At 56.8% G+C, this 27520-nt stretch overlaps 17 non-coding genes and 5 pseudogenes across 17 annotated transcripts; all 22 read left to right on the top strand.

Moving 5' to 3' along the window:
* Nucleotides 1–161: 161 nt before the first annotated feature.
* LOC146637197 (5S ribosomal RNA) lies at nucleotides 162–280 on the top strand. Its single transcript, XR_014905654.1, has one exon. It is a non-coding gene; the product is annotated as a 5S ribosomal RNA (ribosomal RNA).
* A 1886-nt stretch (nucleotides 281–2166) lies between these two features.
* Nucleotides 2167–2285, top strand: LOC146637198 (5S ribosomal RNA; annotated as a pseudogene).
* A 1097-nt stretch (nucleotides 2286–3382) lies between these two features.
* LOC146637199 (5S ribosomal RNA) lies at nucleotides 3383–3501 on the top strand. Its single transcript, XR_014905796.1, has one exon. It is a non-coding gene; the product is annotated as a 5S ribosomal RNA (ribosomal RNA).
* A 1130-nt stretch (nucleotides 3502–4631) lies between these two features.
* LOC146637200 (5S ribosomal RNA) lies at nucleotides 4632–4750 on the top strand (annotated as a pseudogene).
* Nucleotides 4751–5570: 820 nt separating this feature from the next.
* LOC146637201 (5S ribosomal RNA) lies at nucleotides 5571–5689 on the top strand. Its single transcript, XR_014905797.1, has one exon. It is a non-coding gene; the product is annotated as a 5S ribosomal RNA (ribosomal RNA).
* Nucleotides 5690–6629: 940 nt separating this feature from the next.
* LOC146637202 (5S ribosomal RNA) lies at nucleotides 6630–6748 on the top strand. Its single transcript, XR_014905798.1, has one exon. It is a non-coding gene; the product is annotated as a 5S ribosomal RNA (ribosomal RNA).
* A 637-nt stretch (nucleotides 6749–7385) lies between these two features.
* On the top strand, nucleotides 7386–7504 carry LOC146637203 (5S ribosomal RNA). Its single transcript, XR_014905799.1, has one exon. It is a non-coding gene; the product is annotated as a 5S ribosomal RNA (ribosomal RNA).
* A 982-nt stretch (nucleotides 7505–8486) lies between these two features.
* On the top strand, nucleotides 8487–8605 carry LOC146637204 (5S ribosomal RNA; annotated as a pseudogene).
* A 1336-nt stretch (nucleotides 8606–9941) lies between these two features.
* Nucleotides 9942–10060, top strand: LOC146637205 (5S ribosomal RNA). Its single transcript, XR_014905800.1, has one exon. It is a non-coding gene; the product is annotated as a 5S ribosomal RNA (ribosomal RNA).
* A 636-nt stretch (nucleotides 10061–10696) lies between these two features.
* On the top strand, nucleotides 10697–10815 carry LOC146637206 (5S ribosomal RNA). The gene has a single exon (XR_014905801.1). It is a non-coding gene; the product is annotated as a 5S ribosomal RNA (ribosomal RNA).
* A 982-nt stretch (nucleotides 10816–11797) lies between these two features.
* LOC146637207 (5S ribosomal RNA) lies at nucleotides 11798–11916 on the top strand (annotated as a pseudogene).
* A 1336-nt stretch (nucleotides 11917–13252) lies between these two features.
* LOC146637208 (5S ribosomal RNA) lies at nucleotides 13253–13371 on the top strand. Its single transcript, XR_014905802.1, has one exon. It is a non-coding gene; the product is annotated as a 5S ribosomal RNA (ribosomal RNA).
* Nucleotides 13372–14468: 1097 nt separating this feature from the next.
* On the top strand, nucleotides 14469–14587 carry LOC146637209 (5S ribosomal RNA). Its single transcript, XR_014905618.1, has one exon. It is a non-coding gene; the product is annotated as a 5S ribosomal RNA (ribosomal RNA).
* An 822-nt stretch (nucleotides 14588–15409) lies between these two features.
* On the top strand, nucleotides 15410–15528 carry LOC146637210 (5S ribosomal RNA). Its single transcript, XR_014905803.1, has one exon. It is a non-coding gene; the product is annotated as a 5S ribosomal RNA (ribosomal RNA).
* A 2601-nt stretch (nucleotides 15529–18129) lies between these two features.
* Nucleotides 18130–18248, top strand: LOC146637211 (5S ribosomal RNA). The gene has a single exon (XR_014905568.1). It is a non-coding gene; the product is annotated as a 5S ribosomal RNA (ribosomal RNA).
* A 1336-nt stretch (nucleotides 18249–19584) lies between these two features.
* LOC146637212 (5S ribosomal RNA) lies at nucleotides 19585–19703 on the top strand. Its single transcript, XR_014905805.1, has one exon. It is a non-coding gene; the product is annotated as a 5S ribosomal RNA (ribosomal RNA).
* A 1097-nt stretch (nucleotides 19704–20800) lies between these two features.
* Nucleotides 20801–20919, top strand: LOC146637213 (5S ribosomal RNA). The gene has a single exon (XR_014905619.1). It is a non-coding gene; the product is annotated as a 5S ribosomal RNA (ribosomal RNA).
* A 1255-nt stretch (nucleotides 20920–22174) lies between these two features.
* Nucleotides 22175–22293, top strand: LOC146637214 (5S ribosomal RNA). The gene has a single exon (XR_014905806.1). It is a non-coding gene; the product is annotated as a 5S ribosomal RNA (ribosomal RNA).
* Nucleotides 22294–22930: 637 nt separating this feature from the next.
* Nucleotides 22931–23049, top strand: LOC146637215 (5S ribosomal RNA). The gene has a single exon (XR_014905807.1). It is a non-coding gene; the product is annotated as a 5S ribosomal RNA (ribosomal RNA).
* Nucleotides 23050–24031: 982 nt separating this feature from the next.
* On the top strand, nucleotides 24032–24150 carry LOC146637216 (5S ribosomal RNA; annotated as a pseudogene).
* Nucleotides 24151–25486: 1336 nt separating this feature from the next.
* LOC146637217 (5S ribosomal RNA) lies at nucleotides 25487–25605 on the top strand. Its single transcript, XR_014905808.1, has one exon. It is a non-coding gene; the product is annotated as a 5S ribosomal RNA (ribosomal RNA).
* A 1097-nt stretch (nucleotides 25606–26702) lies between these two features.
* LOC146637218 (5S ribosomal RNA) lies at nucleotides 26703–26821 on the top strand. The gene has a single exon (XR_014905620.1). It is a non-coding gene; the product is annotated as a 5S ribosomal RNA (ribosomal RNA).
* The last annotated feature ends 699 nt before the right edge of the window (nucleotides 26822–27520 follow it).

Below are 27520 nucleotides of genomic sequence, written 5' to 3' on the forward strand. Positions count from 1 at the left end.
CAATCCAGGGCCTGTGCTGTTGGATAAATGCCAAACTGAGCCTTTGGGTTAGGGTATTATGCAAACATGCAGGTATGGTTATAGGATTGTCTTCGTAACTTCAGGTACTTGCCACCTAATCACTTGAATCCATAAATTGAGACATTGTGCTAGGGCCAGCAGCTTACGGCCATACCACCCTGAGCACGCCCGACCTCGTCTGATCTCGGAAGCTAAGCAGGGCTGGGCTTGGTTAGTACTTGGATGGGAGACTTCCTGGGAATACCTGGTGCTGTAAGCCTTTCATTTTCATGTCATTGAACCGCTTTTGATCCAGAGAAGGGGTGTATTAAAAGACCAAAAGCAGCTGCCCATTAATGAGGGCACATTAACGACACTGCTTTTGGCTCTTTTCCAATGTCTTGTGCTGCTAGCTGATGCCACCTACACCACACCAGGGCCTGAGTGACCGGCTGGGGCCACTTACACCACATCAGGGCCTGTGGCTCTGGCTGAGGCCACTTACACCACACCAGGGCCTGTGGCTGCTGGCTGAGGCCAGTTACACCACACCAGAGCCTGTGGCTGCTGGCTGAAGCCACTTACCCCACACCAGGGCCTTAGTTGCTATTGAGGCCACTTACACCACACCAGGGCCTGTGGCTCTTGCTCAGGCCACTTACACCACACCAGGGCCTGTGGCTCTTGCTCAGGCCACTTACACCACACCAGGGCCTGTGGCTCTTGCTCAGGCCACTTACACCACACCAGGGCCCTTTTGCTGCTGGCTGAGGCCACTTACACCACACCAGTGCCTGTGGCTTCTGGCTGAGGCCACTTACACCACACCAGTGCCTGTGGCTTCTGGCTGAGGCGACTTACACCACACCAGGGCCTGTGGCTGCTGGCTGAGGCCACTTACACCACACCAGGGCCTGTGGCTGCTGGCTGAGGCCACCTACACCACACCAGGGCCTGTGGCTGCTGGCTGAGGCCACTTACACCACACCAGGGCCTTAGTTGCTATTGAGGCCAATTACACCACACCAGGGTCTGTGGCTCTTGCTCAGGCCACTTACACCACACCAGGGCCTGTGGCACTGGCTGAGGCCACTTACACCACACCAGGGCCTGTGGCTGCTGGCTGAGGCCACCTACACCACACCAGGGCCTGTGGCTGCTGGCTGAGGCCACTTACACCACACCAGGGCCTTAGTTGCTATTGAGGCCAATTACACCACACCAGGGTCTGTGGCTCTTGCTCAGGCCACTTACACCACACCAGGGCCTGTGGCACTGGCTGAGGCCACTTACACCACACCAGGGCCTGTGGCTGCTGGCTGAGGCCACTTACACCACACAAGGGCCTGTGGCTGCTGGCTGAGGCCACCTACACCACACCAGGGCCTGTGGCTGCTGGCTGAGGCCACTTACAACACACCAGGGCCTGTGGCTGCTGGCTGAGGCCACCTACACCACACCAGGGCCTTAGTTGCTATTGAGGCCAATTACACCACACCAGGGTCTGTGGCTCTTGCTCAGGCCACTTACACCACACCAGGGCCTGTGGCACTGGCTGAGGCCACTTACACCACACCAGGGCCTGTGGCTGCTGGCTGAGGCCACTTACACCACACAAGGGCCTGTGGCTGCTGGCTGAGGCCACCTACACCACACCAGGGCCTGTGGCTGCTGGCTGAGACCACTTACACCACACCAGGGCCTGTGGCTCTTGCTCAGGCCACTTACACCACACCAGGGCCTGTGGCTCTTGCTCAGGCCACTTACACCACACCAGTGCCTGTGGCTTCTGGCTGAGGCGACTTACACCACACCAGGGCCTGTGGCTGCTGGCTGAGGCCACTTACACCACACCAGGGCCTGTGGCTCTTGCTCAGGCCACTCACATCACACCAGGCCCTGCGCTTCTGGCCGAGGCCATCTTCACCAAACCAGGCCCTGTGCTGCTTGCTGTGGCCATGTACAACACACCAGGCCCTGTGCTGGTTCCTGAGGCCATCTTCAACAATCCAGGGCCTGTGCTGTTGGATAAATGCCAAACTAAGCCTTTGGGTTAGGGTATTATGCAAACATGCAGGTATGGTTATAGGATTGTCTTCGTAACTTCAGGTACTTGCCACCTAATCACTTGAATCCATAAATTGAGACATTGTGCTGGGGCCAGCAGCTTACGGCCATACCACCCTGAGCACGCCCGACCTCGTCTGATCTCGGAAGCTAAGCAGGGCTGGGCTTGGTTAGTACTCGGATGGGAGACTGCCTTGGAATACCTGGTGCTGTAAGCCTTTCATTTTCATGTCATTGAACCGCTTTTGATCCAGAGAAGGGGTGTATTAAAAGACCAAAAGCAGCTGCCCATTAATGAGGGCACATTAACGACATTGCTTTTGGCTCTTTTCCAATGTCTTGTGCTGCTAGCTGATGCCACCTACACCACACCAGGGCCTGAGTGACCGGCTGGGGCCACTTACACCACATCAGGGCCTGTGGCTCTGGCTGAGGCCACTTACACCACACCAGGGCCTGTGGCTGCTGGCTGAGGCCACCTACACCACACCAGGGCCTTAGTTGCTATTGAGGCCAATTACACCACACCAGGGTCTGTGGCTCTTGCTCAGGCCACTTACACCACACCAGGGCCTGTGGCACTGGCTGAGGCCACTTACACCACACCAGGGCCTGTGGCTGCTGGCTGAGGCCACTTACACCACACAAGGGCCTGTGGCTGCTGGCTGAGGCCACCTACACCACACCAGGGCCTGTGGCTGCTGGCTGAGGCCACTTACAACACACCAGGGCCTGTGGCTCTTGCTCAGGCCACTCATATCACACCAGGCCCTGTGCTTCTGGCCGAGGCCATCTTCACCAAACCAGGCCCTGTGCTGCTTGCTGTGGCCATGTACAACACACCAGGGCCTGTGGCTGCTGGCTGAGGCCACTTACACCACACCAGGGCCTGTGGCTCTTGCTCAGGCCACTTACACCACACCAGGGCCTGTGGCACTGGCTGAGGCCACTTAGACCACACCAGGGCCTGTGGCTGCTGGCTGAGGCCACTTACAACACACCAGGGCCTGTGGCTGCTGGCTGAGGCCACTTACACCAAACCAGGGCCTGTGGCTGCTTGCTGAGGCCATCTTCACCAAACCAGGCCCTGTGCTGCTTGCTGTGGCCATGTAAAACACACCAGGTCCTGTGCTGGTTCTTGAGGCCATCTTCAACAATCCAGGGCCTGTGCTGTTGGATAAATGCCAAACTGAGCCTTTGGGTTAGGGTATTATGCAAACATGCAGGTATGGTTATAGGATTGTCTTCGTAACTTCAGGTACTTGCCACCTAATCACTTGAATCCATAAATTGAGACATTGTGCTGGGGCCAGCAGCTTACGGCCATACCACCCTGAGCACGCCCGACCTCGTCTGATCTCGGAAGCTAAGCAGGGCTGGGCTTGGTTAGTACTTGGATGGGAGACTGCCTGGGAATACCTGGTGCTGTAAGCCTTTGATTTTCATGTCATTGAACCGCTTTTGATCCAGAGAAGGGGTGTATTAAAAGACCAAAAGCAGCTCCCCATTAATGAGGGCACATTAACGACATTGCTTTTGGCTGTTTTCCAATGTCTTGTGCTGCTAGCTGATGCCACCTACACCACACCAGGGCCTGAGTGACCGGCTGGGGCCACTTACACCACATCAGGGCCTGTGGCTGCTGGCTGAGGCCACTTACACCACACCAGGGCCTGTGGCTGCTGGCTGAGGCCACCTACACCACACCAGGGCCTTAGTTGCTATTGAGGCCAATTACACCACACCAGGGTCTGTGGCTCTTGCTCAGGCCACTCATATCACACCAGGCCCTGTGCTTCTGGCCGAGGCCATCTTCACCAAACCAGGGCCTGTGGCTGCTGGCTGAGGCCACTTACACCACACCAGGGCCTGTGGCTCTTGCTCAGGCCACTCACATCACACCAGGCCCTGCGCTTCTGGCTGAGGCCATCTTCACCAAACCAGGCCCTGTGGCTCTTGCTCAGGCCACTTACACCACACCAGGGCCTTATTTGCTATTGAGGCCACTTACACCACACCAGGGCCTGTGGCTGCTGGCTGAGGCCACCTACACCACACCAGGGCCTTAGTTGCTATTGAGGCCAATTACACCACACCAGGGTCTGTGGCTCTTGCTCAGGCCACTTACACCACACCAGGGCCTGTGGCACTGGCTGAGGCCACTTACACCACACCAGGGCCTGTGGCTGCTGGCTGAGGCCACTTACACCACACCAGGGCCTTAGTTGCTATTGAGGCCAATTACACCACACCAGGGTCTGTGGCTCTTGCTCAGGCCACTCACATCACACCAGGCCCTGCGCTTCTGGCCGAGGCCATCTTCACCAAACCTGGCCCTCTGCTGCTAGCTGTGGCCATGTACAACACACCAGGCCCTGTGCTGGTTCCTGAGGCCATCTTCAACAATCCAGGGCCTGTGCTGTTGGATAAATGCCAAACTAAGCCTTTGGGTTAGGGTATTATGCAAACATGCAGGTATGGTTATAGGATTGTCTTCGTAACTTCAGGTACTTGCCACCTAATCACTTGAATCCATAAATTGAGACATTGTGCTGGGGCCAGCAGCTTACGGCCATACCACCCTGAGCACGCCCGACCTCGTCTGATCTCGTAAGCTAAGCAGGGCTGGGCTTGGTTAGTACTCGGATGGGAGACTGCCTTGGAATACCTGGTGCTGTAAGCCTTTCATTTTCATGTCATTGAACCGCTTTTGATCCAGAGAAGGGGTGTATTAAAAGACCAAAAGCAGCTGCCCATTAATGAGGGCACATTAACGACATTGCTTTTGGCTCTTTTCCAATGTCTTGTGCTGCTAGCTGATGCCACCTACACCACACCAGGGCCTGAGTGACCGGCTGGGGCCACTTACACCACATCAGGGCCTGTGGCTCTGGCTGAGGCCACTTACACCACACCAGGGCCTGTGGCTGCTGGCTGAGGCCACCTACACCACACCAGGGCCTTAGTTGCTATTGAGGCCAATTACACCACACCAGGGTCTGTGGCTCTTGCTCAGGCCACTTACACCACACCAGGGCCTGTGGCACTGGCTGAGGCCACTTACACCACACCAGGGCCTGTGGCTGCTGGCTGAGGCCACTTACACCACACAAGGGCCTGTGGCTGCTGGCTGAGGCCACCTACACCACACCAGGGCCTGTGGCTGCTGGCTGAGGCCACTTACAACACACCAGGGCCTGTGGCTCTTGCTCAGGCCACTCATATCACACCAGGCCCTGTGCTTCTGGCCGAGGCCATCTTCACCAAACCAGGCCCTGTGCTGCTTGCTGTGGCCATGTACAACACACCAGGCCCTGTGCTGGTTCCTGAGGCCATCTTCAACAATCCAGGGCCTGTGCTGTTGGATAAATGCCAAACTGAGCCTTTGGGTTAGGGTATTATGCAAACATGCAGGTATGGTTATAGGATTGTCTTCGTAACTTCAGGTACTTGCCACCTCATCACTTGAATCCATAAATTGAGACATTGTGCTGGGGCCAGCAGCTTACGGCCATACCACCCTGAGCACGCCCGACCTCGTCTGATCTCGGAAGCTAAGCAGGGCTGGGCTTGGTTAGTACTTGGATGGGAGACTGCCTGGGAATACCTGGTGCTGTAAGCCTTTCATTTTCATGTCATTGAACCGCTTTTGATCCAGAGAAGGGGTGTATTAAAAGACCAAAAGCATCTGCCCATTAATGAGGGCACATTAACGACATTGCTTTTGGCTCTTTTCCAATGTCTTGTGCTGCTAGCTGATGCAACCTACACCACACAAGGGCCTGAGTGACCGGCTGGGGCCACTTACACCACATCAGGGCCTGTGGCTCTGGCTGAGGCCACTTACACCACACCAGGGCCTGTGGCTGCTGGCTGAGGCCACTTACACCACACCAGGGCCTGTGGCTGCTGGCTGAGGCCACCTACACCACACCAGGGCATTAGTTGCTATTGAGGCCAATTACACCACACCAGGGTCTGTGGCTCTTGCTCAGGCCACTTACACCACACCAGGGCCTGTGGCACTGGCTGAGGCCACTTACACCACACCAGGGCCTGTGGCTGCTGGCTGAGGCCACTTACACCACACCAGGGCCTGTGGCTGCTGGCTGAGGCCACTTACACCACACCAGGGCCTGTGGCTCTTGCTCAGGCCACTTACACCACACCAGGGCCTGTGGCACTGGCTGAGGCCACTTAGACCACACCAGGGCCTGTGGCTGCTGGCTGAGGCCACTTACAACACACCAGGGCCTGTGGCTGCTGGCTGAGGCCACTTACACCAAACCAGGGCCTGTGGCTGCTTGCTGAGGCCATCTTCACCAAACCAGGCCCTGTGCTGCTTGCTGTGGCCATGTAAAACACACCAGGTCCTGTGCTGGTTCTTGAGGCCATCTTCAACAATCCAGGGCCTGTGCTGTTGGATAAATGCCAAACTGAGCCTTTGGGTTAGGGTATTATGCAAACATGCAGGTATGGTTATAGGATTGTCTTCGTAACTTCAGGTACTTGCCACCTAATCACTTGAATCCATAAATTGAGACATTGTGCTGGGGCCAGCAGCTTACGGCCATACCACCCTGAGCACGCCCGACCTCGTCTGATCTCGGAAGCTAAGCAGGGCTGGGCTTGGTTAGTACTTGGATGGGAGACTGCCTGGGAATACCTGGTGCTGTAAGCCTTTGATTTTCATGTCATTGAACCGCTTTTGATCCAGAGAAGGGGTGTATTAAAAGACCAAAAGCAGCTCCCCATTAATGAGGGCACATTAACGACATTGCTTTTGGCTCTTTTCCAATGTCTTGTGCTGCTAGCTGATGCCACCTACACCACACCAGGGCCTGAGTGACCGGCTGGGGCCACTTACACCACATCAGGGCCTGTGGCTGCTGGCTGAGGCCACTTACACCACACCAGGGCCTGTGGCTGCTGGCTGAGGCCACCTACACCACACCAGGGCCTTAGTTGCTATTGAGGCCAATTACACCACACCAGGGTCTGTGGCTCTTGCTCAGGCCACTCATATCACACCAGGCCCTGTGCTTCTGGCCGAGGCCATCTTCACCAAACCAGGCCCTGTGCTGCTTGCTGTGGCCATGTACAATACACCAGGCCCTGTGCTGGTTCCTGAGGCCATCTTCAACAATCCAGGGCCTGTGCTGTTGGATAAATGCCAAACTGAGCCTTTGGGTTAGGGTATTATGCAAACATGCAGGTATGGTTATAGGATTGTCTTCGTAACTTCAGGTACTTGCCACCTAATCACTTGAATCCATAAATTGAGACATTGTGCTGGCGCCAGCAGCTTACGGCCAGCAGCTTACGGCCATACCACCCTGAGCACGCCCGACCTCGTCTGATCTCGGAAGCTAAGCAGGGCTGGGCTTGGTTAGTACTTGGATGGGAGACTGCCTGGGAATACCTGGTGCTGTAAGCCTTTCATTTTCATGTCATTGAACCGCTTTTGATCCAGAGAAGGGGTGTATTAAAAGACCAAAAGCATCTGCCCATTAATGAGGGCACATTAACGACATTGCTTTTGGCTCTTTTCCAATGTCTTGTGCTGCTAGCTGATGCAACCTACACCACACAAGGGCCTGAGTGACCGGCTGGGGCCACTTACACCACATCAGGGCCTGTGGCTCTGGCTGAGGCCACTTACACCACACCAGGGCCTGTGGCTGCTGGCTGAGGCCACTTACACCACACCAGGGCCTGTGGCTGCTGGCTGAGGCCACCTACACCACACCAGGGCATTAGTTGCTATTGAGGCCAATTACACCACACCAGGGTCTGTGGCTCTTGCTCAGGCCACTTACACCACACCAGGGCCTGTGGCACTGGCTGAGGCCACTTACACCACACCAGGGCCTGTGGCTGCTGGCTGAGGCCACTTACACCACACCAGGGCCTGTGGCTGCTGGCTGAGGCCACTTACACCACACCAGGGCCTGTGGCTGCTGGCTGAGGCCACCTACACCACACCAGGGCCTGTGGCTGTTGACTGAGGCGACTTACACCACACCAGGGCCCTTTTGCTGCTGGCTGAGGCCACTTACACCACACCAGTGCCTGTGGCTTCTGGCTGAGGCGACTTACACCACACCAGGGCCTGTGGCTGCTGGCTGAGGCCACTTACACCACACCAGGGCCTGTGGCTCTTGCTCAGGCCACTCACATCACACCAGGCCCTGCGCTTCTGGCCGAGGCCATCTTCACCAAACCAGGCCCTGTGCTGCTTGCTGTGGCCATCTTCAACAATCCAGGGCCTGTGCTGTTGGATAAATGCCAAACTGAGCCTTTGGGTTAGGGTATTATGCAAACATGCAGGTATGGTTATAGGATTGTCTTCGTAACTTCAGGTACTTGCCACCTAATCACTTGAATCCATAAATTGAGACATTGTGCTGGGGCCAGCATCTTACGGCCATACCACCCTGAGCACGCCCGACCTCGTCTGATCTCGTAAGCTAAGCAGGGCTGGGCTTGGTTAGTACTTGGATGGGAGACTGCCTGGGAATATCTGGTGCTGTAAGCCTTTCATTTTCATGTCATTGAACCGCTTTTGATCCAGAGAAGGGGTGTATTAAAAGACCAAAAGCAGCTCCCCATTAATGAGGGCACATTAACGACATTGCTTTTGGCTGTTTTCCAATGTCTTGTGCTGCTAGCTGATGCCACCTACACCACACCAGGGCCTGAGTGACCGGCTGGGGCCACTTACACCACATCAGGGCCTGTGGCTGCTGGCTGAGGCCACTTACACCACACCAGGGCCTGTGGCTGCTGGCTGAGGCCACCTACACCACACCAGGGCCTTAGTTGCTATTGAGGCCAATTACACCACACCAGGGCCTGTGGCACTTGCTCAGGCCACTTACACCACACCAGGGCCTGTGGCTTCTGGCTGAGGCCACCTACACCACACCAGGGCCTGTGGCTGCTGGCTGAGGCCACTTACAACACACCAGGGCCTGTGGCTCTTGCTCAGGCCACTTACACCACACCAGGGCCTGTGGCTCTTGCTCAGGCCACTTACACCACATCAGGGCCTGTGGCTCTGGCTGAGGCCACTTACACCACACCAGGGCCTGTGGCTGCTGGCTGAGGCCACTTACACCACACCAGGGCCTGTGGCTGCTGGCTGAGGCCACCTACACCACACCAGGGCATTAGTTGCTATTGAGGCCAATTACACCACACCAGGGTCTGTGGCTCTTGCTCAGGCCACTTACACCACACCAGGGCCTGTGGCACTGGCTGAGGCCACTTACACCACACCAGGGCCTGTGGCTGCTGGCTGAGGCCACTTACACCACACCAGGGCCTGTGGCTGCTGGCTGAGGCCACGTACACCACACCAGGGCCTGTGGCTGCTGGCTGAGGCCACCTACACCACACCAGGGCCTGTGGCTGCTGACTGAGGCGACTTACACCACACCAGGGCCCTTTTGCTGCTGGCTGAGGCCACTTACACCACACCAGTGCCTGTGGCTTCTGGCTGAGGCGACTTACACCACACCAGGGCCTGTGGCTGCTGGCTGAGGCCACTTACACCACACCAGGGCCTGTGGCTCTTGCTCAGGCCACTCACATCACACCAGGCCCTGCGCTTCTGGCCGAGGCCATCTTCACCAAACCAGGCCCTGTGCTGCTTGCTGTGGCCATGTACAACACACCAGGCCCTGTGCTGGTTCCTGAGGCCATCTTCAACAATCCAGGGCCTGTGCTGTTGGATAAATGCCAAACTGAGCCTTTGGGTTAGGGTATTATGCAAACATGCAGGTATGGTTATAGGATTGTCTTCGTAACTTCAGGTACTTGCCACCTAATCACTTGAATCCATAAATTGAGACATTGTGCTGGGGCCAGCAGCTTACGGCCATACCACCCTGAGCACGCCCGACCTCGTCTGATCTCGGAAGCTAAGCAGGGCTGGGCTTGGTTAGTACTTGGATGGGAGACTGCCTGGGAATACCTGGTGCTGTAAGCCTTTCCTTTTCATGTCATTGAACCGCTTTTGATCCAGAGAAGGGGTGTATTAAAAGACCAAAAGCATCTGCCCATTAATGAGGGCACATTAACAACACTGCTTTTGGCTCTTTTCCAATGTCTTGTGCTGCTAGCTGATGCCACCTACACCACACCAGGGCCTGAGTGACCGGCTGGGGCCACTTACACCACATCAGGGCCTGTGGCTCTGGCTGAGGCCACTTACACCACACCAGGGCCTGTGGCTGCTGGCTGAGGCCACCTACACCACACCAGGGCCTTAGTTGCTATTGAGGCCAATTACACCACACCAGGGTCTGTGGCTCTTGCTCAGGCCACTCATATCACACCAGGCCCTGTGCTTCTGGCCGAGGCCATCTTCACCAAACCAGGCCCTGTGCTGCTTGCTGTGGCCATGTACAATACACCAGGCCCTGTGCTGGTTCCTGAGGCCATCTTCAACAATCCAGGGCCTGTGCTGTTGGATAAATGCCAAACTGAGCCTTTGGGTTAGGGTATTATGCAAACATGCAGGTATGGTTATAGGATTGTCTTCGTAACTTCAGGTACTTGCCACCTAATCACTTGAATCCATAAATTGAGACATTGTGCTGGCGCCAGCAGCTTACGGCCAGCAGCTTACGGCCATACCACCCTGAGCACGCCCGACCTCGTCTGATCTCGGAAGCTAAGCAGGGCTGGGCTTGGTTAGTACTTGGATGGGAGACTGCCTGGGAATACCTGGTGCTGTAAGCCTTTCATTTTCATGTCATTGAACCGCTTTTGATCCAGAGAAGGGGTGTATTAAAAGACCAAAAGCATCTGCCCATTAATGAGGGCACATTAACGACATTGCTTTTGGCTCTTTTCCAATGTCTTGTGCTGCTAGCTGATGCAACCTACACCACACAAGGGCCTGAGTGACCGGCTGGGGCCACTTACACCACATCAGGGCCTGTGGCTCTGGCTGAGGCCACTTACACCACACCAGGGCCTGTGGCTGCTGGCTGAGGCCACTTACACCACACCAGGGCCTGTGGCTGCTGGCTGAGGCCACCTACACCACACCAGGGCATTAGTTGCTATTGAGGCCAATTACACCACACCAGGGTCTGTGGCTCTTGCTCAGGCCACTTACACCACACCAGGGCCTGTGGCACTGGCTGAGGCCACTTACACCACACCAGGGCCTGTGGCTGCTGGCTGAGGCCACTTACACCACACCAGGGCCTGTGGCTGCTGGCTGAGGCCACTTACACCACACCAGGGCCTGTGGCTGCTGGCTGAGGCCACCTACACCACACCAGGGCCTGTGGCTGTTGACTGAGGCGACTTACACCACACCAGGGCCCTTTTGCTGCTGGCTGAGGCCACTTACACCACACCAGTGCCTGTGGCTTCTGGCTGAGGCGACTTACACCACACCAGGGCCTGTGGCTGCTGGCTGAGGCCACTTACACCACACCAGGGCCTGTGGCTCTTGCTCAGGCCACTCACATCACACCAGGCCCTGCGCTTCTGGCCGAGGCCATCTTCACCAAACCAGGCCCTGTGCTGCTTGCTGTGGCCATCTTCAACAATCCAGGGCCTGTGCTGTTGGATAAATGCCAAACTGAGCCTTTGGGTTAGGGTATTATGCAAACATGCAGGTATGGTTATAGGATTGTCTTCGTAACTTCAGGTACTTGCCACCTAATCACTTGAATCCATAAATTGAGACATTGTGCTGGGGCCAGCATCTTACGGCCATACCACCCTGAGCACGCCCGACCTCGTCTGATCTCGTAAGCTAAGCAGGGCTGGGCTTGGTTAGTACTTGGATGGGAGACTGCCTGGGAATATCTGGTGCTGTAAGCCTTTCATTTTCATGTCATTGAACCGCTTTTGATCCAGAGAAGGGGTGTATTAAAAGACCAAAAGCAGCTCCCCATTAATGAGGGCACATTAACGACATTGCTTTTGGCTGTTTTCCAATGTCTTGTGCTGCTAGCTGATGCCACCTACACCACACCAGGGCCTGAGTGACCGGCTGGGGCCACTTACACCACATCAGGGCCTGTGGCTGCTGGCTGAGGCCACTTACACCACACCAGGGCCTGTGGCTGCTGGCTGAGGCCACCTACACCACACCAGGGCCTTAGTTGCTATTGAGGCCAATTACACCACACCAGGGCCTGTGGCACTTGCTCAGGCCACTTACACCACACCAGGGCCTGTGGCTTCTGGCTGAGGCCACCTACACCACACCAGGGCCTGTGGCTGCTGGCTGAGGCCACTTACAACACACCAGGGCCTGTGGCTCTTGCTCAGGCCACTTACACCACACCAGGGCCTGTGGCTCTTGCTCAGGCCACTTACACCACATCAGGGCCTGTGGCTCTGGCTGAGGCCACTTACACCACACCAGGGCCTGTGGCTGCTGGCTGAGGCCACTTACACCACACCAGGGCCTGTGGCTGCTGGCTGAGGCCACCTACACCACACCAGGGCATTAGTTGCTATTGAGGCCAATTACACCACACCAGGGTCTGTGGCTCTTGCTCAGGCCACTTACACCACACCAGGGCCTGTGGCACTGGCTGAGGCCACTTACACCACACCAGGGCCTGTGGCTGCTGGCTGAGGCCACTTACACCACACCAGGGCCTGTGGCTGCTGGCTGAGGCCACGTACACCACACCAGGGCCTGTGGCTGCTGGCTGAGGCCACCTACACCACACCAGGGCCTGTGGCTGCTGACTGAGGCGACTTACACCACACCAGGGCCCTTTTGCTGCTGGCTGAGGCCACTTACACCACACCAGTGCCTGTGGCTTCTGGCTGAGGCGACTTACACCACACCAGGGCCTGTGGCTGCTGGCTGAGGCCACTTACACCACACCAGGGCCTGTGGCTCTTGCTCAGGCCACTCACATCACACCAGGCCCTGCGCTTCTGGCCGAGGCCATCTTCACCAAACCAGGCCCTGTGCTGCTTGCTGTGGCCATGTACAACACACCAGGCCCTGTGCTGGTTCCTGAGGCCATCTTCAACAATCCAGGGCCTGTGCTGTTGGATAAATGCCAAACTGAGCCTTTGGGTTAGGGTATTATGCAAACATGCAGGTATGGTTATAGGATTGTCTTCGTAACTTCAGGTACTTGCCACCTAATCACTTGAATCCATAAATTGAGACATTGTGCTGGGGCCAGCAGCTTACGGCCATACCACCCTGAGCACGCCCGACCTCGTCTGATCTCGGAAGCTAAGCAGGGCTGGGCTTGGTTAGTACTTGGATGGGAGACTGCCTGGGAATACCTGGTGCTGTAAGCCTTTCCTTTTCATGTCATTGAACCGCTTTTGATCCAGAGAAGGGGTGTATTAAAAGACCAAAAGCATCTGCCCATTAATGAGGGCACATTAACAACACTGCTTTTGGCTCTTTTCCAATGTCTTGTGCTGCTAGCTGATGCCACCTACACCACACCAGGGCCTGAGTGACCGGCTGGGGCCACTTACACCACATCAGGGCCTGTGGCTCTGGCTGAGGCCACTTACACCACACCAGGGCCTGTGGCTGCTGGCTGAGGCCAGTTACACCACACCAGAGCCTGTGGCTGCTGGCTGAGGCCACCTACACCACACCAGGGCCTGTGGCTGCTGGCTGAGGCGACTTACACCACACCAGGGCCCTTTTGCTGCTGGCTGAGGCCACTTACACCACACCAGTGCCTGTGGCTTCTGGCTGAGGCGACTTACACCACACCAGGGCCTGTGGCTGCTGGCTGAGGCCACTTACACCACACCAGGGCCTGTGGCTCTTGCTCAGGCCACTCACATCACACCAGGCCCTGCGCTTCTGGCCGAGGCCATCTTCACCAAACCAGGCCCTGTGCTGCTTGCTGTGGCCATGTACAACACACCAGGCCCTGTGCTGGTTCCTGAGGCCATCTTCAACAATCCAGGGCCTGAGTGACCGGCTGGGGCCACTTACACCACATCAGGGCCTGTGGCTCTGGCTGAGGCCACTTACACCACACCAGGGCCTGTGGCTGCTGGCTGAGGCCAGTTACACCACACCAGGGCCTTAGTTGCTATTGAGGCCAATTACACCACACCAGGGTCTGTGGCTCTTGCTCAGGCCACTCACATCACACCAGGCCCTGCGCTTCTGGCCGAGGCCATCTTCACCAAACCTGGCCCTCTGCTGCTAGCTGTGGCCATGTACAACACACCAGGCCCTGTGCTGGTTCCTGAGGCCATCTTCAACAATCCAGGGCCTGTGCTGTTGGATAAATGCCAAACTAAGCCTTTGGGTTAGGGTATTATGCAAACATGCAGGTATGGTTATAGGATTGTCTTCGTAACTTCAGGTACTTGCCACCTAATCACTTGAATCCATAAATTGAGACATTGTGCTGGGGCCAGCAGCTTACGGCCATACCACCCTGAGCACGCCCGACCTCATCTGATCTCGGAAGCTAAGCAGGGCTGGGCTTGGTTAGTACTCGGATGGGAGACTGCCTTGGAATACCTGGTGCTGTAAGCCTTTCATTTTCATGTCATTGAACCGCTTTTGATCCAGAGAAGGGGTGTATTAAAAGACCAAAAGCAGCTGCCCATTAATGAGGGCACATTAACGACATTGCTTTTGGCTCTTTTCCAATGTCTTGTGCTGCTAGCTGATGCCACCTACACCACACCAGGGCCTGAGTGACCGGCTGGGGCCACTTACACCACATCAGGGCCTGTGGCTCTGGCTGAGGCCACTTACACCACACCAGGGCCTGTGGCTGCTGGCTGAGGCCACCTACACCACACCAGGGCCTTAGTTGCTATTGAGGCCAATTACACCACACCAGGGTCTGTGGCTCTTGCTCAGGCCACTTACACCACACCAGGGCCTGTGGCACTGGCTGAGGCCACTTACACCACACCAGGGCCTGTGGCTGCTGGCTGAGGCCACTTACACCACACAAGGGCCTGTGGCTGCTGGCTGAGGCCACCTACACCACACCAGGGCCTGTGGCTGCTGGCTGAGGCCACTTACAACACACCAGGGCCTGTGGCTGCTGGCTGAGGCCACTTACACCAAACCAGGGCCTGTGGCTGCTTGCTGAGGCCATCTTCACCAAACCAGGCCCTGTGCTGCTTGCTGTGGCCATGTAAAACACACCAGGTCCTGTGCTGGTTCTTGAGGCCATCTTCAACAATCCAGGGCCTGTGCTGTTGGATAAATGCCAAACTGAGCCTTTGGGTTAGGGTATTATGCAAACATGCAGGTATGGTTATAGGATTGTCTTCGTAACTTCAGGTACTTGCCACCTAATCACTTGAATCCATAAATTGAGACATTGTGCTGGGGCCAGCAGCTTACGGCCATACCACCCTGAGCACGCCCGACCTCGTCTGATCTCGGAAGCTAAGCAGGGCTGGGCTTGGTTAGTACTTGGATGGGAGACTGCCTGGGAATACCTGGTGCTGTAAGCCTTTCATTTTCATGTCATTGAACCGCTTTTGATCCAGAGAAGGGGTGTATTAAAAGACCAAAAGCAGCTCCCCATTAATGAGGGCACATTAACGACATTGCTTTTGGCTGTTTTCCAATGTCTTGTGCTGCTAGCTGATGCCACCTACACCACACCAGGGCCTGAGTGACCGGCTGGGGCCACTTACACCACATCAGGGCCTGTGGCTGCTGGCTGAGGCCACTTACACCACACCAGGGCCTGTGGCTGCTGGCTGAGGCCACCTACACCACACCAGGGCCTTAGTTGCTATTGAGGCCAATTACACCACACCAGGGTCTGTGGCTCTTGCTCAGGCCACTTACACCACACCAGGGCCTGTGGCACTGGCTGAGGCCACTTACACCACACCAGGGCCTGTGGCTCTGGCTGAGGCCACCTACACCACACCAGGGCCTTAGTTGCTATTGAGGCCAATTACACCACACCAGGGTCTGTGGCTCTTGCTCAGGCCACTTACACCACACCAGGGCCTGAGTGACCGGCTGGGGCCACTTACACCACATCAGGGCCTGTGGCTCTGGCTGAGGCCACCTACACCACACCAGGGCCTTAGTTGCTATTGAGGCCAATTACACCACACCAGGGTCTGTGGCTCTTGCTCAGGCCACTTACACCACACCAGGGCCTGTGGCACTGGCTGAGGCCACTTACACCACACCAGGGCCTGTGGCTGCTGGCTGAGGCCACTTACACCGCACCAGGGCCTGTGGCTGCTGGCTGAGGCCACCTACACCACACCAGGGCATTAGTTGCTATTGAGGCCAATTACACCACACCAGGGTCTGTGGCTCTTGCTCAGGCCACTTACACCACACCAGGGCCTGTGGCACTGGCTGAGGCCACTTACACCACATCAGGGCCTGTGGCTGTTGGCTGAGGCCACTTACACCACACCAGGGCCTGTGGCTGCTGGCTGAGGCCACTTACACCACACCAGGACCTGTGGCTGCTGGCTGAGGCCACCTACACCACACCAGGGCCTGTGGCTGCTGACTGAGGCGACTTACACCACACCAGGGCCCTTTTGCTGCTGGCTGAGGCCACTTACACCACACCAGTGCCTGTGGCTTCTGGCTGAGGCGACTTACACCACACCAGGGCCTGTGGCTGCTGGCTGAGGCCACTTACACCACACCAGGGCCTGTGGCTCTTGCTCAGGCCACTCACATCACACCAGGCCCTGCGCTTCTGGCTGAGGCCATCTTCACCAAACCAGGCCCTGTGGCTCTTGCTCAGGCCACTTACACCACACCAGGGCCTTATTTGCTATTGAGGCCACTTACACCACACCAGGGCCTGTGGCTCTGGCTTAGGCCACTTACACCACACCAGGGCCTGTGGCACTTGCTCAGGCCACTTACACCACACCAGGGCCTGTGGCTCTTGCTCAGGCCACTTACACCACACCAGGGCCTGTGGCACTGGCTGAGGCCACTTAGACCACACCAGGGCCTGTGGCTGCTGGCTGAGGCCACTTACAACACACCAGGGCCTGTGGCTGCTGGCTGAGGCCACTTACACCAAACCAGGGCCTGTGGCTCTTGCTCAGGCCACTTACACCACACCAGGGCCTGTGGCTGCTGGCTGAGGCCACTTACAACACACCAGGGCCTGTGGCTGCTGGCTGAGGCCACTTACACCAAACCAGGGCCTGTGGCTCTTGCTCAGGCCACTTACACCACACCAGGGCCTGTGGCTGCTGGCTGAGGCCACGTACACCACACCAGGGCCTGTGGCTGCTGGCTGAGGCCACTTACACCACACCAGGGCCTGTGGCTCTTGCTCAGGCCACTCACATCACACCAGGCCCTGCGCTTCTGGCCGAGGCCATCTTCACCAAACCAGGCCCTGTGGCTCTTGCTCAGGCCACTTACACCACACCAGGGCCTTATTTGCTATTGAGGCCAATTACACCACACCAGGGTCTGTGGCTCTTGCTCAGGCCAATTACACCACACCAGGGCCTGTGACACTGGCTGAGGCCACTTACACCACACCAGGGCCTGTGGCTGCTGGCTGAGGCCACTTACACCACACAAGGGCCTGTGGCTGCTGGCTGAGGCCACCTACACCACACCAGGGCCTGTGGCTGCTGGCTGAGACCACTTACACCACACCAGGGCCTGTGGCTCTTGCTCAGGCCACTTACACCACACCAGGGCCTGTGGCTGCTGGCTGAGGCCACCTACACCACACCAGGGCCTTAGTTGCTATTGAGGCCAATTACACCACACCAGGGTCTGTGGCTCTTGCTCAGGCCACTCATATCACACCAGGCCCTGTGCTTCTGGCCGAGGCCATCTTCACCAAACCAGGCCCTGTGCTGCTTGCTGTGGCCATGTACAATACACCAGGCCCTGTGCTGGTTCCTGAGGCCATCTTCAACAATCCAGGGCCTGTGCTGTTGGATAAATGCCAAACTGAGCCTTTGGGTTAGGGTATTATGCAAACATGCAGGTATGGTTATAGGATTGTCTTCGTAACTTCAGGTACTTGCCACCTAATCACTTGAATCCATAAATTGAGACATTGTGCTGGCGCCAGCAGCTTACGGCCAGCAGCTTACGGCCATACCACCCTGAGCACGCCCGACCTCGTCTGATCTCGGAAGCTAAGCAGGGCTGGGCTTGGTTAGTACTTGGATGGGAGACTGCCTGGGAATATCTGGTGCTGTAAGCCTTTCATTTTCATGTCATTGAACCGCTTTTGATCCAGAGAAGGGGTGTATTAAAAGACCAAAAGCAGCTCCCCATTAATGAGGGCACATTAACGACATTGCTTTTGGCTGTTTTCCAATGTCTTGTGCTGCTAGCTGATGCCACCTACACCACACCAGGGCCTGAGTGACCGGCTGGGGCCACTTACACCACATCAGGGCCTGTGGCTGCTGGCTGAGGCCACTTACACCACACCAGGGCCTGTGGCTGCTGGCTGAGGCCACCTACACCACACCAGGGCCTTAGTTGCTATTGAGGCCAATTACACCACACCAGGGCCTGTGGCACTTGCTCAGGCCACTTACACCACACCAGGGCCTGTGGCTTCTGGCTGAGGCCACCTACACCACACCAGGGCCTGTGGCTGCTGGCTGAGGCCACTTACAACACACCAGGGCCTGTGGCTCTTGCTCAGGCCACTTACACCACACCAGGGCCTGTGGCTCTTGCTCAGGCCACTTACACCACATCAGGGCCTGTGGCTCTGGCTGAGGCCACTTACACCACACCAGGGCCTGTGGCTGCTGGCTGAGGCCACTTACACCACACCAGGGCCTGTGGCTGCTGGCTGAGGCCACCTACACCACACCAGGGCATTAGTTGCTATTGAGGCCAATTACACCACACCAGGGTCTGTGGCTCTTGCTCAGGCCACTTACACCACACCAGGGCCTGTGGCACTGGCTGAGGCCACTTACACCACACCAGGGCCTGTGGCTGCTGGCTGAGGCCACTTACACCACACCAGGGCCTGTGGCTGCTGGCTGAGGCCACGTACACCACACCAGGGCCTGTGGCTGCTGGCTGAGGCCACCTACACCACACCAGGGCCTGTGGCTGCTGACTGAGGCGACTTACACCACACCAGGGCCCTTTTGCTGCTGGCTGAGGCCACTTACACCACACCAGTGCCTGTGGCTTCTGGCTGAGGCGACTTACACCACACCAGGGCCTGTGGCTGCTGGCTGAGGCCACTTACACCACACCAGGGCCTGTGGCTCTTGCTCAGGCCACTCACATCACACCAGGCCCTGCGCTTCTGGCCGAGGCCATCTTCACCAAACCAGGCCCTGTGCTGCTTGCTGTGGCCATGTACAACACACCAGGCCCTGTGCTGGTTCCTGAGGCCATCTTCAACAATCCAGGGCCTGTGCTGTTGGATAAATGCCAAACTGAGCCTTTGGGTTAGGGTATTATGCAAACATGCAGGTATGGTTATAGGATTGTCTTCGTAACTTCAGGTACTTGCCACCTAATCACTTGAATCCATAAATTGAGACATTGTGCTGGGGCCAGCAGCTTACGGCCATACCACCCTGAGCACGCCCGACCTCGTCTGATCTCGGAAGCTAAGCAGGGCTGGGCTTGGTTAGTACTTGGATGGGAGACTGCCTGGGAATACCTGGTGCTGTAAGCCTTTCCTTTTCATGTCATTGAACCGCTTTTGATCCAGAGAAGGGGTGTATTAAAAGACCAAAAGCATCTGCCCATTAATGAGGGCACATTAACAACACTGCTTTTGGCTCTTTTCCAATGTCTTGTGCTGCTAGCTGATGCCACCTACACCACACCAGGGCCTGAGTGACCGGCTGGGGCCACTTACACCACATCAGGGCCTGTGGCTCTGGCTGAGGCCACTTACACCACACCAGGGCCTGTGGCTGCTGGCTGAGGCCAGTTACACCACACCAGAGCCTGTGGCTGCTGGCTGAGGCCACCTACACCACACCAGGGCCTGTGGCTGCTGGCTGAGGCGACTTACACCACACCAGGGCCCTTTTGCTGCTGGCTGAGGCCACTTACACCACACCAGTGCCTGTGGCTTCTGGCTGAGGCGACTTACACCACACCAGGGCCTGTGGCTGCTGGCTGAGGCCACTTACACCACACCAGGGCCTGTGGCTCTTGCTCAGGCCACTCACATCACACCAGGCCCTGCGCTTCTGGCCGAGGCCATCTTCACCAAACCAGGCCCTGTGCTGCTTGCTGTGGCCATGTACAACACACCAGGCCCTGTGCTGGTTCCTGAGGCCATCTTCAACAATCCAGGGCCTGAGTGACCGGCTGGGGCCACTTACACCACATCAGGGCCTGTGGCTCTGGCTGAGGCCACTTACACCACACCAGGGCCTGTGGCTGCTGGCTGAGGCCAGTTACACCACACCAGGGCCTTAGTTGCTATTGAGGCCAATTACACCACACCAGGGTCTGTGGCTCTTGCTCAGGCCACTCACATCACACCAGGCCCTGCGCTTCTGGCCGAGGCCATCTTCACCAAACCTGGCCCTCTGCTGCTAGCTGTGGCCATGTACAACACACCAGGCCCTGTGCTGGTTCCTGAGGCCATCTTCAACAATCCAGGGCCTGTGCTGTTGGATAAATGCCAAACTAAGCCTTTGGGTTAGGGTATTATGCAAACATGCAGGTATGGTTATAGGATTGTCTTCGTAACTTCAGGTACTTGCCACCTAATCACTTGAATCCATAAATTGAGACATTGTGCTGGGGCCAGCAGCTTACGGCCATACCACCCTGAGCACGCCCGACCTCATCTGATCTCGGAAGCTAAGCAGGGCTGGGCTTGGTTAGTACTCGGATGGGAGACTGCCTTGGAATACCTGGTGCTGTAAGCCTTTCATTTTCATGTCATTGAACCGCTTTTGATCCAGAGAAGGGGTGTATTAAAAGACCAAAAGCAGCTCCCCATTAATGAGGGCACATTAACGACATTGCTTTTGGCTGTTTTCCAATGTCTTGTGCTGCTAGCTGATGCCACCTACACCACACCAGGGCCTGAGTGACCGGCTGGGGCCACTTACACCACATCAGGGCCTGTGGCTGCTGGCTGAGGCCACTTACACCACACCAGGGCCTGTGGCTGCTGGCTGAGGCCACCTACACCACACCAGGGCCTTAGTTGCTATTGAGGCCAATTACACCACACCAGGGCCTGTGGCACTTGCTCAGGCCACTTACACCACACCAGGGCCTGTGGCTTCTGGCTGAGGCCACCTACACCACACCAGGGCCTGTGGCTGCTGGCTGAGGCCACTTACAACACACCAGGGCCTGTGGCTCTTGCTCAGGCCACTTACACCACACCAGGGCCTGTGGCTCTTGCTCAGGCCACTTACACCACATCAGGGCCTGTGGCTCTGGCTGAGGCCACTTACACCACACCAGGGCCTGTGGCTGCTGGCTGAGGCCACTTACACCACACCAGGGCCTGTGGCTGCTGGCTGAGGCCACCTACACCACACCAGGGCATTAGTTGCTATTGAGGCCAATTACACCACACCAGGGTCTGTGGCTCTTGCTCAGGCCACTTACACCACACCAGGGCCTGTGGCACTGGCTGAGGCCACTTACACCACACCAGGGCCTGTGGCTGCTGGCTGAGGCCACTTACACCACACCAGGGCCTGTGGCTGCTGGCTGAGGCCACTTACACCACACCAGGGCCTGTGGCTCTTGCTCAGGCCACTTACACCACACCAGGGCCTGTGGCACTGGCTGAGGCCACTTAGACCACACCAGGGCCTGTGGCTGCTGGCTGAGGCCACTTACAACACACCAGGGCCTGTGGCTGCTGGCTGAGGCCACTTACACCAAACCAGGGCCTGTGGCTGCTTGCTGAGGCCATCTTCACCAAACCAGGCCCTGTGCTGCTTGCTGTGGCCATGTAAAACACACCAGGTCCTGTGCTGGTTCTTGAGGCCATCTTCAACAATCCAGGGCCTGTGCTGTTGGATAAATGCCAAACTGAGCCTTTGGGTTAGGGTATTATGCAAACATGCAGGTATGGTTATAGGATTGTCTTCGTAACTTCAGGTACTTGCCACCTAATCACTTGAATCCATAAATTGAGACATTGTGCTGGGGCCAGCAGCTTACGGCCATACCACCCTGAGCACGCCCGACCTCGTCTGATCTCGGAAGCTAAGCAGGGCTGGGCTTGGTTAGTACTTGGATGGGAGACTGCCTGGGAATACCTGGTGCTGTAAGCCTTTCATTTTCATGTCATTGAACCGCTTTTGATCCAGAGAAGGGGTGTATTAAAAGACCAAAAGCAGCTCCCCATTAATGAGGGCACATTAACGACATTGCTTTTGGCTCTTTTCCAATGTCTTGTGCTGCTAGCTGATGCCACCTACACCACACCAGGGCCTGAGTGACCGGCTGGGGCCACTTACACCACATCAGGGCCTGTGGCTGCTGGCTGAGGCCACTTACACCACACCAGGGCCTGTGGCTGCTGGCTGAGGCCACCTACACCACACCAGGGCCTTAGTTGCTATTGAGGCCAATTACACCACACCAGGGTCTGTGGCTCTTGCTCAGGCCACTCATATCACACCAGGCCCTGTGCTTCTGGCCGAGGCCATCTTCACCAAACCAGGCCCTGTGCTGCTTGCTGTGGCCATGTACAATACACCAGGCCCTGTGCTGGTTCCTGAGGCCATCTTCAACAATCCAGGGCCTGTGCTGTTGGATAAATGCCAAACTGAGCCTTTGGGTTAGGGTATTATGCAAACATGCAGGTATGGTTATAGGATTGTCTTCGTAACTTCAGGTACTTGCCACCTAATCACTTGAATCCATAAATTGAGACATTGTGCTGGCGCCAGCAGCTTACGGCCAGCAGCTTACGGCCATACCACCCTGAGCACGCCCGACCTCGTCTGATCTCGGAAGCTAAGCAGGGCTGGGCTTGGTTAGTACTTGGATGGGAGACTGCCTGGGAATACCTGGTGCTGTAAGCCTTTCATTTTCATGTCATTGAACCGCTTTTGATCCAGAGAAGGGGTGTATTAAAAGACCAAAAGCATCTGCCCATTAATGAGGGCACATTAACGACATTGCTTTTGGCTCTTTTCCAATGTCTTGTGCTGCTAGCTGATGCAACCTACACCACACAAGGGCCTGAGTGACCGGCTGGGGCCACTTACACCACATCAGGGCCTGTGGCTCTGGCTGAGGCCACTTACACCACACCAGGGCCTGTGGCTGCTGGCTGAGGCCACTTACACCACACCAGGGCCTGTGGCTGCTGGCTGAGGCCACCTACACCACACCAGGGCATTAGTTGCTATTGAGGCCAATTACACCACACCAGGGTCTGTGGCTCTTGCTCAGGCCACTTACACCACACCAGGGCCTGTGGCACTGGCTGAGGCCACTTACACCACACCAGGGCCTGTGGCTGCTGGCTGAGGCCACTTACACCACACCAGGGCCTGTGGCTGCTGGCTGAGGCCACTTACACCACACCAGGGCCTGTGGCTGCTGGCTGAGGCCACCTACACCACACCAGGGCCTGTGGCTGTTGACTGAGGCGACTTACACCACACCAGGGCCCTTTTGCTGCTGGCTGAGGCCACTTACACCACACCAGTGCCTGTGGCTTCTGGCTGAGGCGACTTACACCACACCAGGGCCTGTGGCTGCTGGCTGAGGCCACTTACACCACACCAGGGCCTGTGGCTCTTGCTCAGGCCACTCACATCACACCAGGCCCTGCGCTTCTGGCCGAGGCCATCTTCACCAAACCAGGCCCTGTGCTGCTTGCTGTGGCCATCTTCAACAATCCAGGGCCTGTGCTGTTGGATAAATGCCAAACTGAGCCTTTGGGTTAGGGTATTATGCAAACATGCAGGTATGGTTATAGGATTGTCTTCGTAACTTCAGGTACTTGCCACCTAATCACTTGAATCCATAAATTGAGACATTGTGCTGGGGCCAGCATCTTACGGCCATACCACCCTGAGCACGCCCGACCTCGTCTGATCTCGTAAGCTAAGCAGGGCTGGGCTTGGTTAGTACTTGGATGGGAGACTGCCTGGGAATATCTGGTGCTGTAAGCCTTTCATTTTCATGTCATTGAACCGCTTTTGATCCAGAGAAGGGGTGTATTAAAAGACCAAAAGCAGCTCCCCATTAATGAGGGCACATTAACGACATTGCTTTTGGCTGTTTTCCAATGTCTTGTGCTGCTAGCTGATGCCACCTACACCACACCAGGGCCTGAGTGACCGGCTGGGGCCACTTACACCACATCAGGGCCTGTGGCTGCTGGCTGAGGCCACTTACACCACACCAGGGCCTGTGGCTGCTGGCTGAGGCCACCTACACCACACCAGGGCCTTAGTTGCTATTGAGGCCAATTACACCACACCAGGGCCTGTGGCACTTGCTCAGGCCACTTACACCACACCAGGGCCTGTGGCTTCTGGCTGAGGCCACCTACACCACACCAGGGCCTGTGGCTGCTGGCTGAGGCCACTTACAACACACCAGGGCCTGTGGCTCTTGCTCAGGCCACTTACACCACACCAGGGCCTGTGGCTCTTGCTCAGGCCACTTACACCACATCAGGGCCTGTGGCTCTGGCTGAGGCCACTTACACCACACCAGGGCCTGTGGCTGCTGGCTGAGGCCACTTACACCACACCAGGGCCTGTGGCTGCTGGCTGAGGCCACCTACACCACACCAGGGCATTAGTTGCTATTGAGGCCAATTACACCACACCAGGGTCTGTGGCTCTTGCTCAGGCCACTTACACCACACCAGGGCCTGTGGCACTGGCTGAGGCCACTTACACCACACCAGGGCCTGTAGCTGCTGGCTGAGGCCACTTACACCACACCAGGGCCTGTGGCTGCTGGCTGAGGCCACGTACACCACACCAGGGCCTGTGGCTGCTGGCTGAGGCCACCTACACCACACCAGGGCCTGTGGCTGCTGACTGAGGCGACTTACACCACACCAGGGCCCTTTTGCTGCTGGCTGAGGCCACTTACACCACACCAGTGCCTGTGGCTTCTGGCTGAGGCGACTTACACCACACCAGGGCCTGTGGCTGCTGGCTGAGGCCACTTACACCACACCAGGGCCTGTGGCTCTTGCTCAGGCCACTCACATCACACCAGGCCCTGCGCTTCTGGCCGAGGCCATCTTCACCAAACCAGGCCCTGTGCTGCTTGCTGTGGCCATGTACAACACACCAGGCCCTGTGCTGGTTCCTGAGGCCATCTTCAACAATCCAGGGCCTGTGCTGTTGGATAAATGCCAAACTGAGCCTTTGGGTTAGGGTATTATGCAAACATGCAGGTATGGTTATAGGATTGTCTTCGTAACTTCAGGTACTTGCCACCTAATCACTTGAATCCATAAATTGAGACATTGTGCTGGGGCCAGCAGCTTACGGCCATACCACCCTGAGCACGCCCGACCTCGTCTGATCTCGGAAGCTAAGCAGGGCTGGGCTTGGTTAGTACTTGGATGGGAGACTGCCTGGGAATACCTGGTGCTGTAAGCCTTTCCTTTTCATGTCATTGAACCGCTTTTGATCCAGAGAAGGGGTGTATTAAAAGACCAAAAGCATCTGCCCATTAATGAGGGCACATTAACAACACTGCTTTTGGCTCTTTTCCAATGTCTTGTGCTGCTAGCTGATGCCACCTACACCACACCAGGGCCTGAGTGACCGGCTGGGGCCACTTACACCACATCAGGGCCTGTGGCTCTGGCTGAGGCCACTTACACCACACCAGGGCCTGTGGCTGCTGGCTGAGGCCAGTTACACCACACCAGAGCCTGTGGCTGCTGGCTGAGGCCACCTACACCACACCAGGGCCTGTGGCTGCTGGCTGAGGCGACTTACACCACACCAGGGCCCTTTTGCTGCTGGCTGAGGCCACTTACACCACACCAGTGCCTGTGGCTTCTGGCTGAGGCGACTTACACCACACCAGGGCCTGTGGCTGCTGGCTGAGGCCACTTACACCACACCAGGGCCTGTGGCTCTTGCTCAGGCCACTCACATCACACCAGGCCCTGCGCTTCTGGCCGAGGCCATCTTCACCAAACCAGGCCCTGTGCTGCTTGCTGTGGCCATGTACAACACACCAGGCCCTGTGCTGGTTCCTGAGGCCATCTTCAACAATCCAGGGCCTGAGTGACCGGCTGGGGCCACTTACACCACATCAGGGCCTGTGGCTCTGGCTGAGGCCACTTACACCACACCAGGGCCTGTGGCTGCTGGCTGAGGCCAGTTACACCACACCAGGGCCTTAGTTGCTATTGAGGCCAATTACACCACACCAGGGTCTGTGGCTCTTGCTCAGGCCACTCACATCACACCAGGCCCTGCGCTTCTGGCCGAGGCCATCTTCACCAAACCTGGCCCTCTGCTGCTAGCTGTGGCCATGTACAACACACCAGGCCCTGTGCTGGTTCCTGAGGCCATCTTCAACAATCCAGGGCCTGTGCTGTTGGATAAATGCCAAACTAAGCCTTTGGGTTAGGGTATTATGCAAACATGCAGGTATGGTTATAGGATTGTCTTCGTAACTTCAGGTACTTGCCACCTAATCACTTGAATCCATAAATTGAGACATTGTGCTGGGGCCAGCAGCTTACGGCCATACCACCCTGAGCACGCCCGACCTCATCTGATCTCGGAAGCTAAGCAGGGCTGGGCTTGGTTAGTACTCGGATGGGAGACTGCCTTGGAATACCTGGTGCTGTAAGCCTTTCATTTTCATGTCATTGAACCGCTTTTGATCCAGAGAAGGGGTGTATTAAAAGACCAAAAGCAGCTGCCCATTAATGAGGGCACATTAACGACATTGCTTTTGGCTCTTTTCCAATGTCTTGTGCTGCTAGCTGATGCCACCTACACCACACCAGGGCCTGAGTGACCGGCTGGGGCCACTTACACCACATCAGGGCCTGTGGCTCTGGCTGAGGCCACTTACACCACACCAGGGCCTGTGGCTGCTGGCTGAGGCCACCTACACCACACCAGGGCCTTAGTTGCTATTGAGGCCAATTACACCACACCAGGGTCTGTGGCTCTTGCTCAGGCCACTTACACCACACCAGGGCCTGTGGCACTGGCTGAGGCCACTTACACCACACCAGGGCCTGTGGCTGCTGGCTGAGGCCACTTACACCACACAAGGGCCTGTGGCTGCTGGCTGAGGCCACCTACACCACACCAGGGCCTGTGGCTGCTGGCTGAGGCCACTTACAACACACCAGGGCCTGTGGCTGCTGGCTGAGGCCACTTACACCAAACCAGGGCCTGTGGCTGCTTGCTGAGGCCATCTTCACCAAACCAGGCCCTGTGCTGCTTGCTGTGGCCATGTAAAACACACCAGGTCCTGTGCTGGTTCTTGAGGCCATCTTCAACAATCCAGGGCCTGTGCTGTTGGATAAATGCCAAACTG

This window comes from Diplotaxodon limnothrissa, linkage group LG3 (genome assembly GCF_057381915.1).
Source record: "Diplotaxodon limnothrissa isolate DT_005_m linkage group LG3, D_limnothrissa_male_GT1.1, whole genome shotgun sequence".
NCBI lineage: Eukaryota > Metazoa > Chordata > Actinopteri > Cichliformes > Cichlidae > Diplotaxodon > Diplotaxodon limnothrissa.